This window comes from Neopsephotus bourkii, unplaced genomic scaffold, assembly GCF_033783945.1.
Source record: "Neopsephotus bourkii isolate Nb327-2 ecotype Australia unplaced genomic scaffold, CSIRO-AGI_Nbou_v1 NB_668, whole genome shotgun sequence".
NCBI classification, from domain to species: domain Eukaryota; kingdom Metazoa; phylum Chordata; class Aves; order Psittaciformes; family Psittacidae; genus Neopsephotus; species Neopsephotus bourkii.
In genome coordinates, this window is record NW_026901167.1 from 2,377,414 (window position 1) to 2,395,799 (window position 18,386).

General features: G+C 48.3%; 1 protein-coding gene across 7 annotated transcripts in view; it reads right to left on the bottom strand.

Annotated features, from left to right (window-relative positions):
• HTR2C (5-hydroxytryptamine receptor 2C) overlaps window positions 1–18,386 on the bottom strand; it is a 215,952-nt gene that overhangs the window by 109,955 nt on the left and 87,611 nt on the right. The window contains exon 1 of one of the 7 annotated variants that reach the window (XM_061353284.1): window positions 6,950–7,215. The exons of the other annotated variants lie outside the window; for them this stretch is intronic. The gene's annotated coding sequence lies outside the window, so the exon portion shown is untranslated. Of the gene's footprint in view, window positions 1–6,949; window positions 7,216–18,386 lie in introns of those variants that run through there. 7 annotated transcript variants of the gene reach the window in all.

Genomic DNA, 18,386 nt, shown 5'->3' on the forward strand with positions numbered 1-18,386 from the left:
GCAGAATTAAATGCTTCTCTAACAACCCGTGGGTGCCAGCCATTTGCAGAGACTGCACCCTGATCCAGCCCTTCTGGAGCAGCACACACCACCTCCTTGCACAGCTCTTTCACATATGTTTCTTATCCTACTCAGTGCTTTGGGTCAGCCTGTAGGGAGGTCCCGAGGATCCATCACTCAGGGAGGTAAAATAAACCCAGTTCCTATTTCCCAGGCCCCTCAGCAGTGATTTAACAGCTGCTCTGTTCTTAGGAAGCAGTTGCAGCAATTCCCATGTTGTTAGAAGCAGAAAGGAAACGTCAAACAGAGGGATGTCTTGAGTGTGATGGATTGCAGATCTCACGGCTGCAGAGATCAGCCACTTGGTCGACCAGGTACAGCTCACTGCAGCAGCTCCTCCTCACAACCTTCCAGAGCCTCACAGGCAGCAGTGTGTAGGAACACAGGGCCTTAATTAGTTTCTCTGCTAACCAGGCCCCTTTGTAATGACTATACCTGAAGCTCTTGATGTTTTTTAAGAGGAAGAAGTGAACCTCCATCTAGATGTGCAGTAGTTTGATGTTTTGTGCTACCTAGAAAGCCTGAAAGCTTCAAAGTGCAATGTATTGCTTCCCCCTTCCCTCCCTCTCGCCTGAATGCAGTACTTTTTCAGCGTTTAGAATTAGACTGCCTTCCTTACATCCTGAAGGAAAAAGCAGTGGCACCGTTTCTTCATTCAGGCTTCGCTAAGAACCCGGGTCCCTCGGCTGGGGCTTTAACTAAACGTACCCTTTCTGAAGCTGGGTGAAGTGTAATGGGTGAGGCTGCACAGGAGTGCCCGTGTGCATCAAGTACCTGCCCCATGCTGGTAAATTCATGGAAGCAGCTTCAAAAGCTGCAAGGGTTTCAATCCTGTTCAAAGCCAGTGCTCCAGATGTATTTTACTGCCCATATGTAACATATATACACACACATATACAGACTTAAATGTGTATACATATGTAGATGTATGTATAAGAAAACACTCACAAAACTTGCTGCTTGGGTATTTCAATTCAATATCTATTTCAATATCAGCCTTTGTTTATGATGGAACCAAAACACAGAACGGTTAAACCAGGCTGTGTTTAACCATTCAGCTGTCCCATTCCCCCACAGGCAGCAGTATATAACAGATTTTTGCTTTTACAGACTTAATAAATCACATTTTATATCAGTGCTACATTGCAAACCCTCGCTGGATTTATTGATTTGTTCTTTTTTCCTTAGGTCAAGTTGAAACTTCCCTGTGCAGATAAATACAGCTTCAGAGCTAGAGGACGACCTGCAGCACACTGAATGTGCGGTTCCCTCCTGCGCCCTGTGCTGCAGGTTGTGCTGCCTGATGGCCAAAATTGAGAAGCTAAAATCCATCTTCAGAGATAATTAAAAAATCTCAGCTGTGAAATGAAACTATCAGCAGGCCCCTTTTAACTAACGAGATTAGAGTTGCAAAGCTGTGAGCTTATCCAGCTCTCACCAGCCGGGGTCCCTGCGGAACCGGAGGCTTTATAAGGGATTTCAATATAAACCCATCATATTTAAGCATTCCTGAAATATAGAAGCATGTTATGTTATTTTATGGAGACATCATGCCAGGAGACACCATCCAACATGACAAAAACCCAAAGACCTGTGGGGCCAAGCCATTACTACATCTGCACCATGCTCCTGTAACCTTATGGCAGGCACTTCATCTTGCTCTTAGTGGGCTCAGTGATACAGGGAGACAAAATGCACAAAGCCGTGAGTTTTTCCACATCCCACTTGGGCACAACCCAGCCTGCCCAGCTCTTATACCCCCAAAACTGCATGGGAAGAAATGCTAAATCAGTGCTGAATTGCTTTATTAATTAACCACTAGTGCCCTATCTAAGGTTCTCATCTTACTGATAAGTATCCAAACAGTTCACTAGTGCACAAGTGTCCAAAATCAACCTGAAAATTAAATTTCCATCTTTGATCAAATTTCCATCATTAATCCCTCGACCCCCTCTATTGTTTCTGGTTTTAACCATCATCAGCTCGCGAAATACATTTTCACTGATAGAGGTACTGGAGCTCCTACAGAGTCTGACCCAACTAGCCATGCCTGTTTTTACTGTTACAAGCGGCTGTGCACCTTTGGTTTGCTTGGTACAGAAGAAAGAACAAATCCTGATGGGCTTGCAGATGTGAACTGAGTGTATTGTACTTGCAACACTGCTACAGAGGATCCATTGCCAAAGAGTTCCAATTTGAGTCTATTCCACCACATGCAGTCCCAGCACTCACTCCTGCAGCAGACCGGGATAAACAGTCCCAGTGGAATCCCAATGGGCCGACATTTGTTCCTTGGGATCCCAGCTGTGGTCCTGGAAATTGTCTCTGGGACTTTACTGTTTACTGCCCAGACCTGGGAAAGGCACCAACACAAACCCTGCAGGCACAGGGTAATGGAGCTGAACAGCAAAGGTCACCAGCTAGAAATTATTATTGCAGGAAAAACAAAAGCAGCCTTACACGGAAATATTTTATCTCATGGAAAATCCGTCTTACAAAGTGTTCCGCATCACTAAGAACGCTGCTCCATTTGCTTTCTGTTTACTGTTAAATAAACACGCTAATTACATTAATCCTCTTAAATGAAAAACTCAGCTCCTTAAATAATCTCACACTCTGTAGCAAGTTCAATTCTTCACTCTTTAAAAAGCAGCTTTGCAAAAGGGGCTTAAGCTGTTTGTATCAGTTTGATATTGCTATTGGAGCACATACACGCTGACAGCTCGGCTCTCCTTCAGCATCCTTAGGGGCTTACACAGCAGTGAAAGCACCTGGACCAGGCCCCAGGAACACGGACAGATTTCCAGTCCTGCCCCTGACTTTGTGCTCGACAGAATTAACAAGACTGATTCTGCTCATCAAAAGAACGTACTCTGAAACCTGTTGTTCACTGTATCAGCATAACTACATCTGTACATAACATACACACATGCACGTAGTTAACTACCAAATCAAATGAGGGCATGAAGGAGGAATCTGCATTAAAGACAACACTCAAGCCTCCAAACAAACACCTTTTGATGGGCTTTCTCCAGATTGAATCATTCAACTGCTGAAACCCCCAGCCACTGGGGCCGCTGCCCCATGCTCACATGCTTTGCAATGGACACTGCTGTGAAATGCCAGATGCTGACAGTCACTGTCACGCCTTATTGGCATCCTAATTCTCCAAGCAAGTCAGCCAATAATTTCCTGATCCTCTCCTGCACTCACAGCTCCCCCTGTGCCTGCAACATCTGTATTTGCTTCTTGGCAACCACAAGGCTCTGTGACATTCGCACTTTTCATCTTCATTTCAGAGGCATCTGAGCAGCATCACAGTGAAGCATAAGGGAAGGCAAGTGCCTCCCTTTCTGCCCCAAGGATGGATTGCCATGGAGATGGGGCTTCCTGGGTGAGAAGGCTTGCCTAAGCACATTGCTGCTTGGTACTCGTGCCCTCATGACATGCTCCAGCTGCCTCACCACTGGGCAGGATGCCATTTGTAGAGACTGGAACGAGTGTATAAGGTTAGAAAATGATCTTCCCATAAATCACTTTTGCTGGCAGCAGCAACCTTTAAGTTTCACTCGTTCCTGCTGCTGAAGAAATGGGTCAGGATTTGATCTCTGCCAAGTTAACTGAGCTATGAAACCACAGACTGGGGCTGGCTCTGATGTTACTGCCCATTGCCTTGCAGCATGGCATGGCACACCTCACCTGCACTCCCCTACGCTACCACAGCTGAGTTAGTTCAGACGATCAGCTCCCTGACTTAGCCATCAGGAGTGCCTGAATGCTGGAGTGCCATTTCCCTCCTCTCAACCTCCAAACCAATCCTCACCTTTGCCCAGCCTTGTCTCTAAAGGAGGGCCCTCCCTCATCCCACACCTTCCTCCAGTGAGGGCTGCACAGGACTAATGAACCCTCTGTATGAAGGCAAGGAAAGTTACGGCAGGAAGGAAAACCACACTAAATCAAAGGGAAATCAGGACCTCCCTGTTCACTGCTCCAGTGGAAGGTGTCCCTGCTCATGGCAGGGGTTGGAACTGGCTGAGCTTTAAGGTCCCTTCCAACACAAAGCAGGCTGGGGTTCTGTGAGTTTAAAGATGACACATTCTGACATGCACAAGGCAAGTGTTTAATAGCACAGCCTGTGATAAGGAATAAACTGTTTGCTCATTCTGTAAGATCAGTCTTCACAATTCGATTCAGTTGAACACAAATGCACACAAACCACTTACTTGCAGATGGAAAGCAGGACAGCAGCTCCTGAAGAACACTGCTGCACCAGGCAGGCATCCACCAGCAAAAACAACCTGCACAAGTGGGGGCAGCCCCGAAGATCAAAACCTTGGTTTTGCTGAAGGAAAACCAACAGAAAAGCATCATCCATAACTTCGATGCCATCTGACACAGGTGAACTCCAATTCCAGGTTGCCAAGTCTGAGCTATTAAAAAACCAGGGTTTCTTGTAGCAATTCACTGCCTTTCACTGTTCTAATTTCAGCCCCAGTTGGCAGGAGGATGGGGGGAAAAGCAAACAAAATATCCCTGCATCCATGTGATCTGATTTTTTTCTAGGTAAAAATTAGTTCCCACACATCAAGTCAGATTCTGAAGTGCCACACTCGGTTTTGGCTCCTAGCAACTGTCAGAGAGAGCTGGCCCAGACACGGAGCAGTATTTTTGTCAGCACTTCCACCAAAATACCCTTGTTTGTTCCAGTTCGGAATTGTATCAAAATGAAGGAAAATTTGGTTTGTCAGAAATATCCTCCCATTAAAACATGAAATTTCACTGAAAAAAACCCTGAGATGGCAAATTTTGTACAGCTTCCATCAACCACAAGAGCTGACTGCTCAAAAGGAACAATCACCCTTCTTCCTCAAGGTACCAAGGTTTCATCTCTCCAAAGGGGACCAAAGGTCCCCCCTTTGCAGGCTCTCTCTTACTCAAGCAGCTCGACAGGACCCAGTTTGTTCTCCACCCTTTACATGCATCATACAGAACATTTTTTGCACTCCCTTCCAACCAGACGCCCATTTCCCCTCCTGCCCCAGCCCACATCCTCAGACAATCCAAAATAGAAAGATGGGGGGAGGATGAAATGAAGCCAAAACCAAACCTTCTGAGACAGATTCTGGCTCCAGCTCTTGCCACCCGAGGGTGATGAGGCTGCTCTGGGGCTTCTCCTGTGTCTGCACCCATCGGTGCTCATCACCAAGCACCAGCAACCTTTGGCAATCAGAGAGACCAGAAAAAAAGTAAATCCTGGCTCCAAGGGAGAGGCGTAAACTCACTCTGAGGCATGCGATGACGAAGCGTCGAACCTCGCTCTAATGATAGGAATTATGCATCTGGCCCTCAGACAGGCTTTGGATCCTTCTTCACTATTTAGTGTGAAAGCGTTTTCACCGAGAGATTCTGCTGCACAGCAAGGTCACATTTATCTGAAGGCTTTCACACGTTCCCAGTAAACACTCAAACACAGTCTACCAGCCCCAGCCACACGAGCCTTGGGAGGAAAGCCATGCAGCACAGCTAGGATGGGCTTTTCTTCTTTACATAACTGATACGCTGAACACACAAGCATGGGTAAGAAAGCATTACCCACAGGGGCTGCAAAGCCAGACTAACTCTGCAGCACCCACACCAGAGCAGAGACCTGCCTAGACAGGCTCCAGGAGATTCATGTAAACAGGACCAGAACCACCAGACTTCGCTGGCTTTGAGCAAGTCACATCTGCCATCCAGTTCTCCCCAAATAGACAGGTAAGTACATTCCATAGAATCATGGAATGGGTTGGGTTGAAGGGACCTTAAACCTCACCCAGTTCTACACCTTCCACTGGAGCAGCTTGCTCCAAGCCCTTGTGACCAACCTGGCCTTGAGCACTGCCAGGGATGGGGCAGCCACAGCTTCTCTGGGCACCCTGTGCCAGCGCCTCAGCACCCTCACAGCGGAGAGCTTCTGCCTAACATATAAACCTCACAACATCACACCAGACCTACATGAATCAAGGTTAACACTAAACTGCCCTAAAAGCAGAGGGTATTCAGCAGGAACTAGAAAGATCATGATCTGCAAACACAGAAATAAGTGAGTTAGAAGAACACATGGCCAGGTCTCCCCATGATCTGTGACGGGAAGAGCTTAGTCAGCAGTGATGCTTCAGCGGCCATGCCTAAAGGCTCGGAAGTCTCTGCTGCATTTACAAAGATGATGATTAGCAAAGAGACACAGGAACCAGAACCACCTGCAGGAAGGGAAGCAGGAGCATGGCACACCTTGGCAGCCCTACATGAGCTTTACTGGGGTCACTGTCAGGTAACGGCAGCATCATGGTGACAAAGTGAAAAGGGAGCTGTTTAATCTCCTGGGTTTGTCGGGTTGAGCGCAGTCATTGAGTTACCTCCACAGGATTAAATGTACTCCGCTATCCTATTCCAGACATGAACAAGTCTAATATAGGTCTTTACTTGCTGTATGCACACCCCTATCTCTATCCTGTGAAAATGCTCTCCAGTGCTGTCAGTTCTAGGACCTGGCGACACAATTTCTTCCTGTAAGCAGGTCAGGCTGTGAGAAGAGCTAAGTAAATCAAACCAAAATGCAGGACATGCCTCTCTGAAAGCAATCTCTCAAAAGCTCCTAAGAATCGGTATCCAGAATGGAAAGCAAGAGAGGAACAGGGAAAAGGAAAGGAGAGGTAGAAAGAGGGGATGATATCATTTCACTGTAAGAAATGCGAAATAGATGGGACTGATCACGAATACACCACATGCTGAGCACTCTACAGCACTACAGTTAATGACAAAAACGGTGACAGACACAGAGGACACCTGAATGTTGTAGATTCCCCGGCTACGGTGGTGGCAAAGAAAAGAATGGAAACTGAAAACTTACTTCCTCCATAAAGCAGGCGTGCATGGAAGTCAGGGCCTGACGTCTGTCAGGTACATGTGCTGGCTCTCCAGGCAGCGGAAGGAGACATAATCAGTGCTTCTGGCAGTCCCTGTCCCCAGGAAGGTCTCCTGGGGCTTTCCCTGCCCCATTGCTGGGGAGAGGCACATGGGCACGGCTGCTGGAAGGGCTGGCTTCACCCTCAACTGCGAACGCTTTGTTCCTTTCTCCCAAAATAGTTGCTGGAGCCTGAGCATCCTTCTCCCTGTGGCTCTTAGTAACCCCGCTTGCATCTTTTCTCTACACATATCAATATATTCCCTCCCTCCCACCCTCTCCACAGAACGATGCATATGCACAAGCCCTTACTTTTTTTTTCCCCCTTCTGAGATTTCCACCTCTCTTTCCTTCTGTCGCAGTACTTTGGTCCTTTCACCACCTCCAGCACAGAACAGTGCTGCACTTCCAGTGCGCAGCACTGCACCTCGATAGTTACACGGTCTTGTTTGGTCTATTATGTCTAGGGAGAAAACATTTCCAGCAAGGGACACTGTTTTAATTCAGATTCAGAAAATGTTACTATCCCAAACACCAAATTCTCATGACAATATCACTCTTGTACATGCTACACCAAATGGGAAAAAAACCCATGTGTACACACAGCATTAGTGGAGAGTGAGAAGTGATAGGAACAAAGTCCTTGGGAGCAGAAAGAGCCTTGGCCTGAGCCAGGCAGAGGGGCTGCAAGCAGGATGCCTGCCCTGGCTGATGCTGCTGCAGCTCACACGTGGCCATGCCACCCTTTGGGCACTTGCTCACATCACATCTACGCTGTTGCCCTCGCCTCTGCCTGCACTCCCAGTACGCTGCGGGCAGCACACTGCTGCACAGCTGTTTTAACCCAACACTGCTGGGAGCGGATGAGCCCCGCTGAAAGCCAAGATGCTCAGCACTGATCAGCACCGTTTTATCCCCGAGGAAGGCACCAGAGCTGCGCAGCCACCTCAGCTGGAGCTGTCTGACCACAGCCCCTCAGCCACCTTTGCTCAAGGGTAGTCTAAGCACGGCTTTGGCTCTGGGCAGGCTGTGACTGCGGGAGGCCTAAAAGCCAGGCTACAGGCAAGCTGCTGTGGATCCCAGGCAGCACCCAGAGCCCTGCCAGGGCTGGTACAAGCACTAACAGGGTCATGGAAAAACAGATCCTCACTGCAGGATTACAGTCATGCTGAGCTGCGGGAGGCCACTGGCGCACAGAGATGGTGCCCCTGCAGGGAGACAGATGTCCTTCTCCTTTAATACCTCCTCACAGCTCTCTTCATGATGATAAAAGGGCTGGAGCAGCTCTGGAGACAGGCTGAGAGAGCTGGGCTTGAGGAGTGTTAAGCTAGATCCATTTCCCCCCTCCCTCTGCGCATGCATGCACCCATCACTACATGCAAGGATGATATTGTTTACAATGAGGGTGGTGAAACACTGTCACAGGATGTCCAGAGAGGTGGTGGGTGCCCCATTCCTGCAAACATTCAAGCTCAGGGTGGACAGGGCTCTGAGCAAGCTGATCCACTTGAAGATGTCCCTGGTCATCGCAAGAGGGTTAAGCTTGATGAGCTCTGCAGGTCCCTTCCAACCCAAACTGTTCTGTGATTCTGTGACGGATTGAGACAAGGCCTGGGAAGAATTACAATAGAGCATACCCACACTGCAGTCACTATTAGGATGCTCAACAGCAAAGGGGAACAACTTTAAGCTCCTATACTCAAGACATATGTTACTTCAGATCTATACAAACAATAGCAGCAATACTTTACCCAGAAGAACAGAAGAACCAAACAAATTGAGCAGTTATGCAAATTCTGTGCAGACATCTCAAACAATAACAATTTACACCACAGCCAATGCTGCTTTGTTATTTTGTTTTCTGCACCTTATTCATGTAGACACTGAGCACAGCATTTCCAGCAATACACACGGATTTTAGTATCTTCTCCATATGGGAAGTACCAAGATAATGGGCACCTTTGAAATATGGCAAAGGAACCAGACAAGATGCCGACTGGTTAGTGTAATTCTTGAAGTGTCAAGTACTCCTTTAAAGTAACAGATGAGCTCATTAGATACCATAATCATTGCATTAAGCTAAAACCATCCAAGGTTGTATTTATTTACAGCAGGAGATTCACCAACACCCGGGTCATGGGACAAAGCGGCAGTTACACGTGGTTACAGCCCTTGCGGGGCATCCCCTCCCCTCTTTTTTGCCCATGGCCTGAAAACCGGCAAAGCTTTGCATAAAACATGTTTGCTGACCACAGCCATGCGCAGGAATGATGGTCACATCACGCTGGCAGTGCCCAGGACAAACACAAGCTGCTCAGGGAGGCACACGCAAGGGCCTGGGATTAACAGCAACGTTCTCACTCTTCCTAGCGAAGACAGCGCTGTGAACCACTGTGTCAGCTTCAGACCCCAAAGGGTACCTGAATGAATCCAGCTGGGATAAGCTGTTGTGAGGCTGTTAAGTTTTGGTACAGACTTTAAAAGAGGAGTTAAATTCTTGCTCACGGGTTAATCACAAGGAGCAATTCTCTCCATTGATTTTCCTGTCTATTTTGCACTTCAGAATCAGTTCTGCACACACACGCTGAGCACGCTACCTCTGGGCTCCCCAAGCAGGGCACGGGCAGCAGGAGCAAGGGAAATGTAACCAAGAAAACCATTTGCACAAGTGCTGCGAGAAGTGGGAATGGCTGCACCATAATGGAACCGTGTTGGAATGAATTCCTTGCCATCTGTCTTTATTTGCTAACCGGCTCAATCAGACACCACAAATACACTCAAACAGGAGAAAAATATTTAAACTATTTGTGCTACATCCTTTTTCAACACGGAACTCTCAGTGCCACTGGTGTTCTCGGTACTGAATGCCCAGCAACAGCAGCGCACTCATTCATGCACAGCCTTCGGAGCATACCTGTGCAACCTCAAACCCACACTATCAGCACAGCGCAAAACAGCCCACAGTAAAAGCTATGGTACTAGAAAGGATTGAAAACTGTTCAAAGCAGCATTACAAAACATCCCAAAAGAAACTTTGCTCCTCGGTGTCAGAGTAGTTAAAAAGCCCTACAGCTCTGTAACTGTTGGAAACAGCTCAAACCAAAATACCAAGCAGTACTACCACAGCAGTGCTCATGCAAAGCATGATCCTGCAGAGTGAGAAGGAAATGATGGAGGAAGAGGAAAAGCGAGGAAAGAAAATGGACTGTATGAAAAGTGCCCAGAAAACAAACAGGAGAAGCTGTCTGAAAAGGACTGAATGGAAGAGGAGGAAGCTAATGCAGAGCTTTGCCCTCTGCAGAGCTGAGGGGTGGTGCCCTGGAGGTCAGCCTGGACCCCATCCCATATGCCTTCATGGGCAGGCCCAGCCAACCCTGATCCATGTGGAACAAGGGCAGGAAAGCGGCTGGTGAGGAGGGACCAGGCAGCCTGGATATACTCCTGTGGCAATGAGGATTACTACAGCGAGCAGCAGGGGTGCAGCCCCAGCAGCTGCCCAGAGGCAGCTCATTTCTTTCCATCCTTCACATTGACAGACAGCTTCCACCCTTCAGCCCAAGGAGGCCAAGCTACAGCAAGTGCCACCCCTCCAAGCAGATCCTGTGGCACATTCAGCGGCCCCTGCATCCATCACACAGACACATCACACAAACCTGAACCTGCACAAGTTTCATTGACTGCAGATGGGACTCAGTGGCACCCAAGGTGGGAATTAACGCTCAGGAGCTGGTACAGAGTAAAGGTTTCCAGCACATACCTGCTCCAGAGCTTGGCTTATGTCAAAAAGTGGTACAGCATCACACGGGCGAAACACATCCCCTGCTCTCAGCACACCACCACGCTGCGCCACTGTTGTTTTCTCAGGCAACAACAGGGCAGAAACCAGCAGCAAGCAAACACCAGCATCTTCTCGCACAGACCCACCTTCCTCTGCTCAGCACTCCTGGTCCACTGGGCACCGCAGCAGAGCACATCTTCAGCCAGAGAAAGGAATGGGAAGGATGCAGGATGAAGGACTCCCACCAGCAGGCACGTGCACACGTGCACACTCACAAACCACCCGGCACAGCCCATCAGGAGAGGCTCAGACAGTCCTCCCTCTGCAGAGGGCTCGCTGGCAGAAACACAGCACCCAGAGTGCAGGCAGAGAGTAAACCCTGTGCTTCAGCTGGGTCGCTGCCTGCAAACCAGGGCACAGGCAGCACATCTCACTGCCAGCACAAGTGATTTACAATGGGAGCAGATCACGAAATCCCACAGGGCTCGGTAGTCCCGATGCCCACTCCACATGCAGTTGGGGGAAAGGGGACCAGAGTCACTATGGAACATGTGAAAGGTAGAGAACTGCAACCCTGTTCGTTTCTGCTTGTTTAGGGCAAGAGGCAAAGTCTCAGGCTCTGCCTGCATCAGACACTTCACAAGAGGCTTTTGTCTCCAGCACTCATCCCCCTCCACCAGCCTCACATGCGTGCATGCTCCTGCTACCACAAACACGAGAGAACGGATGGGGACCGCTGACAGCAACAAGCCAGTTCTGTGCTGCGCACCGCAGAGGAAAAGTCAGCACTTCCCTGGAGTTCATGACTTCTGCAGGGGAAAGGCACAGGGAAAGCTCTGCTCACTCCCGGCACTTCTCTCCTCTCAGACTTTCCCCCACATGCAGGCAATACTAAATTTGGAATTCTTCAGCTGTGCACAGCAGTACAAACATGAAGCCCTCTAACGCTGCCTCCCGTGCCTCTGGCACAGCATCCTTCTCCCTAGCCCAGGCCAGAGGCAGAGGATTCCTCGGCAGAACCTAGGGACTAAATTTATTTCATGTAAATAAGCGGTTTAAAATAACTTGGCCTAAAGCTGGAGCTCCTCCATCGGGCACCCCCGAACACACCAACCCCTGCAGGCTCAGCGTGAGTGCTGAACCCCAGCACAGAGCAAGAGCTGGGGACACGGGAGCTAGTGCCTCAGCACCTGCCCGGGACACTGGGCACGGTAGGTAGGGAACAGAAAGCTTCCCTACACCACAGACGGAAGTCAGCATCGCTTCTGACATCCAGAAATCAAGCACAAGCCACACAGGGCCACTTGGAGGAGAACAAAGATCACAAACGTGCTGTTACTGGAAGGCAAGGTCCAAACGTCTTCCCGAGAAGGAACTGGGAAACCAAAGCAAGAAAAGAAAACCCCACAAATCCTGGCACAGGGTGCCCAGAGAGGTGGTGGATGCCCCATCCCTGGAGACATTGCAGGCCAGGCTGGATGTGGTTCTGAGCAACCTGGTCTGGTTGGAGATGTCCCTGCTCATGGCAGGGGTTGGACTGGATGAGCTTTGAAGATCCCTTCCCACCTATTCTGTGACTCTATTAAACATCAAAATACCTAACCCAGAAAGAAGCATTGGAATGAGCTCCCTTCACTGAAAGCTCTCTGCAGCTCATGGGCTGATAAATGGACACTTGGGAGGGTGTCTGGTTTTGTCCCTCTAGCAGTTCAGCACTGATGCTCTAGAAGACTTCATTCATTGCTTCAGTTATAAACCCCATTTGCCATCAGAGGCCAAAACACCGTGTGCTGTCAGATGAAGGATGCTCAAGTCTGGAAGTTCAGTACACTCTAAGTGGAGACTCAGAACATTCAGATTCAGATTCCACTTGAGAGCCGCTCAGGTCCATCATTTTTCATCTAAATTCTTTGTCAGGGCATGAGTCCCTCAGGATCCTTTCCTTTACACTTAATGCAACATAACAGAGATGAAATGGAACTCCTCCCATTTGAGAAAAGCAAAGGTCAAAGGCGGCTTCGATCTCTGGATTCAAAACAAGTAGCTCAGGCCCCTACATTGATTTAATTCTAAAGAGGTAATTAAAAAGTGCTCTACTCGCAAAGACTTACAAAGCAGGTTTGCAAATGGAATACCCAGACAGTTCCACGCCAGAAAGCTGGGCACATGGCACGAGTAATGGCATGGCTGAGAGCTGCCCCAATTTCACGTTTTTCTTTATCCAGATAGAGGGCTGGTGGAAACTCCAAACACAGAGAGTCTATTTGATAAGGGAGCGCTCATAATGAGAAGATGGTTTAAGATGCAGATGTTGATATGCCCCAATCCTCTTACAGTGGGTAATGCCCACAGCCCCAAACGTCCCCTCACAAGCTCTCCCTGCTTTTGCACCATAGCTAGATTGGCTGCTGAAAAGAAAACCTGCCAGAAGCATGAACCAACCCAGGATGCCCACTAAGCCTGGGAGGCGCAGGCTGGTGTGTGCATCTGGGGACATAGAGACATGAGACAAACACAAGCAGAGCTGTCTACTCAAAAACATTCAGTAACAGGCCCATTATCAAACACCCCCATCATGATAACAGCCTCCCAGATAAGGCAGGGGTATTAAAATTGGTACGCTGAGAGCCTCCTCTAATAACTTTGCCCTAAAAACATAAGCTGCTTTGACATTTTTAATTACGACCGGATTTTATTCTAGGCCCATAATCTTTTTCCAGCAATTGGATTAATGCAAAGAGCGACTTAAAGGAAGGGAAATAGAACAACCCAGTGAGAGCAGAACTGCCCCCACAGAGGAGGGCCACAGCCCCCCAGGAGCCCTTTGCTGAAGTGGGACTGGTCAGAGCAGAGCTTCAGCAGCTCACACCAGCCACTGCCAACATCTGCAGGACTGATGGGCACCCTGTGCCAGCGCCTCAGCACCCTCACAGGGAAGAGCTTCTGCCTAAGAGCTCAGCTCAGTCTCCCCTGGGGCAGGTTCAAGCCATTCCCCTTGTCCATGCCCTTGTAAAAGGTCCCTCTCCAGATTTCTTGTACAAGGAAACAGATACTGATGAGCTGTGGCAATAACAACCCTCTGTACAGATCAGCAGTCAAGAAAGAATCATTTGCAATCCTATGAAAGGCAAAACTCCTAAAACCTCCCACTAACCGAAATATTACTTTCAGCAGCAACTGCAATAATGCACAGTGCAGCACCCCCGAGAGAACTGCTGGCATTTCCCCACTGCCATCGGAAACGTGTCCCTATCATCACCCCCCCTTTTAAGTTCCATTTCAGCACAGTAAAGTATCACAGTTTGTAATGCAGTTATGCAGTTCCTGCTCTTGAACAGGGCTGCAGGTCTAGAAAGCGCTTGGCTCATGCAGATGGGTGACAAGTGCCCGAAACAAAAACCAAACATTAAAGCACCTTCCACAAAATAACACTTTCTAAATGCTGGCATTAAAACGATCGGGGTTTTCATTAAAAGCAAACCCACAAGAGTCAGTTTTGCTCTGCTCTGTGGCTTAAAAACACAAACCCCCGTAAATGCTGGTACAAGATTTACTCATTTTCCTGGTAGCTGAAGAAAGCATCCCCCCCCCCCCCCAAAGTTTAAGTGATGAAACAAAGCACAGAATGTGCAAAACCAAATAAATAATCCCAATACACCAAGAATGTCAGTAACAGGATACATGAACCTTGCCATCAGGGGCCCAGCTTAGAGCTCTGCACTATTTAATTCCAGTCAATATGTTTCTTTTGAGTTCCATGGGGAGGTCTGGAGAACTGCAATGACCCTGCAAGTTCCTGCCACTGCCTTATTTCCACTGCTGACCTGTATCCACAATGCAATTTTGGGGCCCCATCTAATACACAGGGCAGTGTCCATACACACCAACGGGATCCTAAAATCCTACACCAAAAAAACCCAGTACAAAACCCAGAAAATTTCCTGCAGGGATTTTACCTCCTCAGGCGTAAGTTGAGCTCCATTATGTCCACATTGCACGCGCTGTGTATGTGACAAATACACACAGCATGTACAATGAGGACACTATAGAGCCAGAGCAGAGGGGTCATGGCAAGTTGCTTCGTAAAGGAAAATCAGCATCTAGTTGCCCAAGCACCATGGCTGGGGATGGGTCTCTGCTTAAGGTAGAGTTGATGTTGACCAGCGCAATCCTAAAGACTCAACTGTAGAAGAAATTCACTATTTCAAATCTGGCCACCTAAACAAAGGCTCTGTAAGAAGAAAGTGTCCAAGGAATAATCTGAGTTTAAGGGCAATTATAGAATCCCAGCTGGTTTGTGCTGAAGGGACCTTAAAGCTCCTCCAGCTCCAACCCCTGCACGTGCAGGGACCCCTTCCACTGGAGCAGCTTGCTCCAAGCCCCTGTGTCCAACCTGGCCTTGAGCACTGCCAGGGATGGGGCAGCCACAGCTTCTCTGGGCACCCTGTGCCAGCGCCTCAGCACCCTCACAGGGAAGAGCTTCTGCCTAAGAGCTCAGCTCAGTCTCCCCTGTTTCAGTTTGAACCCATCACCCTTGTCTACAGTCCCTGATGCAGAGTCCCTCCCCAGCATCTTTGTAGCCCTCTTCAGACACTGGAAGCTGCTCTGAGGTCTCCACTCAGCTTCTCTTCTCCATGCTGAACAGCCCCAGTGTTCTCAGCCTGTCTTTGCATGGGAGGTGCTCCAGCCCTCACCCTCATAACCTGCAAAAGGTGAACTAATTCTCCCGATCCTGACAACTGCAAAGTCAACATTTCTGGTAAAACAGTGCTCAAAGGATGTTTTCAGAACTTTGTTTTTCCGGTTTGCTGCAAAGGCTCCTTTATTAACTCCATGGATGTTTTGATGGTTATTGTAACCTGGTCTTTACACAATCACAGCAGGAAAGACAGGCTGGAGACATGTTTGCAGTCTCTAACAGGATAATATAATAGATACATCTATACTGTTTAAAACAAAAAAGACCAGGAGAAACAAGGGTAAAAATGAGGCAGTATCATCACCACAGGTTTCCTTCTCCCACCTCTCACTTGGTCACTGCCAAGGAGAAAGCTGAGATGTTCCTCATGCCCTGAGGGCTCGGGGCACTGCTCCTCCTGGCACCAGGGACCTGCAGGGTGGTTTCCAAAGGAAATGACCCTCACAAAGAGAAAACACCTTCCAGAAATTTCTTCCCATTAACGCTCCCTAGGAAGTCTCCTCCTTTTCTTGCCCTGACGCAGAGGTATGGCAGGCGGGAAGCAGCACAGCATTCTTAGCCTCAGAATACATTCACAGCCATCATCTGTTGCCTCCAACCCTCTCCTCACGTACTAGGAAAGCGGGTCAGAAATGAACAACAACTCATTAGATTCTCATTAACATGAGGTTCTTGCTTTTTCCTCACCTTTCAGAAATCCCCTTTTACATAGCACATTTGTTCCTTCTGCCATTGTGTAAACTAAAGCCATGTCAGCATCTTGATCGCACGAATAGAGAACTTCAGCTGGAGAATTCCACATATCTTACCATTCCTCACCAGCTTTTAAACACCCTTCAAGGCAGCCTCGAGCACACTCAGCAGCCTGAATACATGTTCACAAACCTGAGCCTCCACACGATAACAGCACATGCATTCATGTACTCTTCATCATCGGATGGACTGTTAATCTAAATGGAGCCTCCTTCACAGGAGTCAAGGGTGCATCTCTACCTGAAACCAGGTCAGAACTCTGGGAGCAAAGGCAGAGGCCGGCCTTGCTGTGCAAACACACCTTGGGTCAATGGTTGGTTTAATTCAGTTCTTCTAATAACTGGGTGATTTCTAACTCAGTGCACTCTTATGTTGCCATGGCAGCATCAGATACAGTATAGCAGTTCCTGTGAATCCGGTCAGATTCCCAATGGTATTTCTTCTTTCCAAGCATTAATTCACAGAATGATAAATAAAGTCAGGTTAAAATCCTCCCATTCACACCAGAGTAAAAATGCAAGTTCCCTGTTCTGGACCTAAAGAACTGCTTGGCAATTGTAAAAGGAGTGTCATCCAATCTCAAATGTCCTGTGTGTTCAGCAAGAGAGCTGGTCCATTGCCTTTGCTGGGCCAGTGACCCACGGCTCTTTGGGTTCAAAGGCAGCCTCTGCCAGGAGCTGTGCAAAACAGAACACCCAAAAGGAAGCCTCCTTTCAGGAGCTGCCAACCCTTACGGATACCTGCGCTGAGGAATGAGAACCAGCTTCCTGAAGAGACAACTGCTACAAGCACCCAGCCTTCAGACCAGGGAGCGTCTGTCCTTCGAGATGCCCAAGCCCAGGACAGACTTGTCACACCATCAGACAAGGCAATCCATTTCTTATGAGATGAATTCAGCAGCTGAAATCCATGCTCCTGAAATGAAAACTAACGGTGAAGAACCCAGCCTGTCTGCATCATCCGCTTCTGTAGATCCCTCAGGAAACCGCTCCCGTGCTTCCAACAAACCGGCTGCAATCTCTGCAAGTCAGTAAGGTAGAGAAGGTGATTCAAGGAGCACAGCAGGGTTTGCTGGAGGGGCAAGGGCTGGCACTGCTTTGGGTGCCCGCTCAGGGAAGAGGTTCCCTGCTTCCCATAGAAACTTCCATTAATGTAAAACTTCTGAAGCGCATCTTCATGGAACACAAAAGCTCTGATCTGCTCTCAGAGCAGCACAAAAAGAGTGAAATTTATACCAAGTGTGGGCATAGGAGTTACCTAAATACATTTTCTATATCAAGCTATAATAGGTGCTATTCAATATTCATTACATTCAAATGAACAAATACAATCACCGAATGCCAGGAGTACCTTCAGAATAGTTAAGATTTCATACAGTGAGGCCACTGACAATACCTGAAATACTGGATTATGAGCCCTTTAACACCTCGGGCTCAGGGAACAGAAGAGGATGATGAACTGTATAGGTTAGGAGGCAATTTTAGAGGTAGTGTGAAAACTTTCCTTATGTTTCCATAAACCACCAGAAGGACAAATGGGAACAAATGAAGGACTCCAATATATATTAATGCATCGTGTTGCCATAGCCAGTATCAGCTCTTCCGTTATATAATGCCTATGCACACTCAGCTTCTAATTTTATGGCAGAGGCAGGCCTTCTTGTTCTTTCTAAGAAGCACATCCATCCATAGGGCAGCTTAACTATTCGGTTAGTCTGAAATCTGTCCATCAATCACACGTGATCAGATTGCTAACAGCATTTGTCACTCATCATTTCTCCCTCTGAACAGCTTTAACAACGTTACAGGGACATTTGGCTGGTTTTTTCATTAGAATAAAGAAAAACCTTAAAGGCTTCCAGTGCACTGGGCATGAAGATGTGCCGATACGTACCTGGTATGTGCCCAGCAACCAACCTCTGGGAAGTAGCGGCTTCTCAGCCTAGAACAGCAGAACAGGCACACTGTCAGGTTTCATAGAACCCCAGCCTGGTTTGGGTTGGAAGGGACCTCAAAGCTCCTCCAGCTCCATCCCCTGCCACGGGCAGGGACCCCTTCCACTGGAGCAGCTTGCTCCAAGCCCCTGTGTCCAACCTGGCCTTGAGCACTGCCAGGGATGGGGCAGCCACAGCTTCTCTGGGCACCCTGTGCCAG